Genomic DNA, 4149 nt, shown 5'->3' with positions numbered 1-4149 from the left:
AGAAACATCGATGGGAGAGAAACATCGATCAGCTGCCTCCTGCACATCTCCCACTGGGGATATGCCCGCAACCCAGGAACATGCCCTTGACCGGAATCGAACCTGGGACCTTTCAGTCCGCAGGCCGACGCTCTATCCACTGAGCCAAACCGGTTTCGGCGATTCTCGAGTCTTTTATCTTGTTACCAACCATCACTTGAACACAGCCTATGGGTGTGGCAGAGCTGGCGTCATGGTGGACGACATTCAGGTCCCTGATATGCTGTTTTTGAGGTCCCTGCCAAGCCAAACTTTCCGGAAGGTGGATGTTCATCAAATATCCATAACGTTGGAGAGATCAGATCTGTGCCAGTCGGAGACCTAAATATTTCTATGATTTTCTTGTTTTCAGAAACGTAGACCCAGCTCCTTCCCTTCCTTGGTTTCACAAAAGGCTTCTACTTAAATTGTGCAAAGTTACTAACTGCTTATCATCGAACGGTAACCAGAGAAGCAAAGCTATGCTGACTTATTTGCAGCAAAACTTCCTAAGGTCCCTCTGCTCTTAAATTTTAAAAACCTTTTTTTTTTTTCCAACCCTATAGCCTGGAATTAATTTTCCTGGTTTGGCACATTGTTACGCATCCTCTATAAAACAAACCAGGGGGTTCATGCAAAGGAAAAACTATAATTAGTATGCTTTCTCAGCCCAAATGTCCAAGCACTCCAATAATCCCCAAATGCTTTTATTTTATTTATTTATTTTTAAAGTCTTCTACCACGATTATGGTTATTCCTTTGTTGTTGTTGTTGTTAATCCTCACCCCAGGATATTTTTTTCCATTGATTTTTAGAGAGAGTGGAAAGGAGGGGGAGAGAGAGAGAGAAAGAAAGAAACATCAATGTGAGAGAGACTCACATTGATCAATTCGATCAGTTGCCTCCCACACTTGCCCCTACCCAGGCCGGGATTGAACCTGTGACCTTTCGGTGTGCCGGCCAATGCTTTAATCACTGGGCAACATCAGCCAGGGCAATTCCCAAATGCTTTTAAATAAGAGATGATATCTATAATAATAAAAGCATAATATGCTAATTAGACCGGACGTCCTTCTGGACGACCTTCCAGATGAAGCCACAGCTGCAGGGGCCAAGCCCCTTGCACGAATTTCATGCATCGGGCCTCTAGTGTCCTAATAAAATTGAAGTGCTTTCAAAGATGATCTCCAGCCCACTGGTGTGGCTTAGTGGTTGAGCATCCACCCATGAAACCAGGAGGTCTTGGTGTGATTCCCAGTCAAGGGCGCATGCCCGGGTTTCAGGCTCAATTCCCAGTATGGGGTGTGCAGGAGGCAGCTGATCAATGATTCCCTCTCATTATTGATGTTTCTATCTCTCTCTCCCTCTCCCTTCCTCTCTCTGAAATAAATAAAAACATTAAAAAAATCAAACATGATCTCCATAAGAAAGATAGTCCTTCTTAAGCAGTCCATATCAAGCAAGACAAATACTCACCCCGTTATTATATATACTAGTTGCTAAAGGATTTGTTTTACTCCTAACAATAACCTGTGAGTTTTATAAGGTCTTCCCAAGACATAAGTAGGAGTGTGAAACCTGGGCAGTGGAGTCATGGAAAGATGGTGACCAAATTATAGTCATGCCTATAACTAATGAGGAAAAAACAAGACAAGAAACATTCAGGGGAAACCTGGTGCAATTTTCTCCTTTTTGAAGCTTAAACAAGACAAGATGGATTTAAATTGCACCAGGATGGGTTTCTTCTTAAAATAAGAGGCCCATAATGCCTTTAATAAAACAAACCAGTTGATTAGAAAATACACGTCTGTAGTCTCCATTAATTCCTAGGCTATATAGTATAGATATTTTTTTAAATTTATTTATTTAATCTTCCCCCGTCTCTCCCTCTCCCGATGAGAGAGAGAGAGAGAGAGAGAGAGAGAGGAGAGAGCGAGAGAGAGAGAAACATAGACGTGAGAGAGAAACATCAATCGCTTGCCTCTAGTACTCGCCCAGACCAGGGATCAAATCTGTAACCTAGGTATGTGCCCTGACTGGGAATTGAACCTGAAACCTTTTGGTGTACAGGATGACACTCCAACCAACTGAGCCAGCCGGCCAGTGCAGTAGAGATGGTTTTTTAAAAGCACAATTACAATACCTGCAAATTAAGGTTATTTTTTTAAAGCTTTCTTTAAAAATTGATTTCAGAGAAGAAGGGAAAGGAAGGGAGAGAGAGATAGAAACATCAATGATGAGATAGAATCATGGATCGGCAGTCTCCTGCACGCCCCGCACTGGGGATCGAGCCCGTAACCCGGGCATGTGCCCTTGACCGGAATAGAACCTGGGACCCTTCAGTCCACAGGCCGACACTATATCCCAGGGGTCCTCAAACTACGGCCCGCGGGCCACATGCAAATACAGATATTGTATTTGTTCCCGTTTTGTTTTTTTACTTCAAAATAAGATATGTGCAGTGTGCATAGTAATTTGTTCATAGGTTTTTTTTTAAACTATAGTCCGGCTCTCCAACGGTCTGAGGGACAGTGAACTGACCCCCTGTTTAAAACGTTTGAGGACCCCTGCTCTATCCACTGAGCCAAACCAGTCAGGGCCAAATTAAGGTTTTTAATCAAAGTTAATAAAAGTAATTAATTAGTGGGTACTTATTTCACAAAATAATTTGCCATGAGGCCAAAGGACCCTGTCTATCTTGTTCATTGTTGTATTCCCAGAACCTCGCACTTTACCTGATGCATCACAGACACCCTTTAAATATTTGTGAATGAACGTATTCTTTAAATACCAGCTGCCTTTCATACATTTGATCCCTCCAGACTGGATTGAGATGGGACTTCCCCAGGAGTGCTTGCGCGACGCAAAGAGAAGCAGAGAGGCACACAGAGAGGGAACGAGATGCTCAAGGATGTCTGTCTTATCACGGTGAACAGCAAAACCTCTCTTTCTCCCCAAGACCTTTTAAGATTAGGACACGCCACTGTTTACAAAAGCAGACCCGTGGGAGATTTGAACTGTCAAGGGGGATCGTGCTTTGAAGTACATTCCTGACTAAAAGCAGGGGATACAACTAGATAAAACTTCCAGGCTCGAAGTCCGGTCCCTGATGACACAGGCCTAAGAGGAAGCGTCTGAGCAAGGGCCGCTTGGCTGAGCACAAGCCTCTAGGTTTGAAACGGTGCTTGAACGGGCTTTTAAATGATCTTGGAGGTGCTTTAAGATGAAGGCGTCCCCAGCTCTCTTTACTATTTGCTTGAACAAGAGCCTGAAAAGAAAGGCTAAAGAGCTTTCTAGTGATACCCTTCACTCCTGTTCTAAAAAGGACCCATGTGCTCCACTGAATTCCCAGGCCCCTAGCCAACATAGGATTGGCCAGTATTGCCTGTCATTCTGTGGGTGTCTTTCTTTGCTCTTTTTGTTTGTTTGTTTGTTTGTTTTGTTGTTGTTGTTAATCTTCACCCGAGGATTTTCCCATTGATTTTTAGAGAGAATGGAAGGGAGCGGGAGAGACAGAGAGAAACATCGAGGTGAGAGAGGTGCACCGATTGGTTGTCTCCTGCATGTGCCCTGACCAGGGCTGGGGATCGAGCCTGCAACCTACTTGGCAGAATCAAACCTGGGACCCTTCAGTCCATGGGTCAACACTATCCACTGAGCCAAACCAGCCAGGGCCTTTGCACTTTTTTAATGGTGTCTTTCGAAGCACAAAAGGTTTCCTGTTTTGATGTTCAATGTATCTGGGTTTTTTCCCCTTTGGTTGCTTGAGTAAAAGTTTTTAATTTTAACAAAGTCCACTTTATTCACATTTTCTTTTTTTAAAAATATATTTTTTTATTGATTTTTTTACAGAGAGGAAGGGAGAGGGACAGAGAGCTAGAAACATCGACCAGCTGCCTCCTGCACACCTCCCACTGGGGATGTGCCCGCAACCAAGGCACATGCTCCCGACGGGAATCAAACCTGGGACCCTTCAGTCCGCAGGCCGATGCTCTATCCACTGAGCCAAACCAGTCTTGGCCACATTTTCTTATTTGGTGTCACATATAAGAAACCGTTGCCGCCCTGGCTGGTTTGGCTCAGTGAATAGAGCATCAGCCTTCGGACTGAAGGGTCCCAGGTTTGATTCTG

At 44.1% G+C, this 4149-nt stretch overlaps 1 protein-coding gene across 2 annotated transcripts in view; it reads left to right on the top strand.

The window, feature by feature from the left end:
* CHD9 (chromodomain helicase DNA binding protein 9) overlaps window positions 1-4149 on the top strand; it is a 128717-nt gene that overhangs the window by 8409 nt on the left and 116159 nt on the right. The window lies entirely within an intron of this gene.

The sequence above is a fragment of the Myotis brandtii genome, unplaced genomic scaffold, assembly GCF_000412655.1.
Source record: "Myotis brandtii unplaced genomic scaffold, ASM41265v1 scaffold633, whole genome shotgun sequence".
In the NCBI taxonomy this organism is placed as follows: domain Eukaryota; kingdom Metazoa; phylum Chordata; class Mammalia; order Chiroptera; family Vespertilionidae; genus Myotis; species Myotis brandtii.
This window is presented reverse-complemented; position numbering and strand designations above follow the sequence as displayed.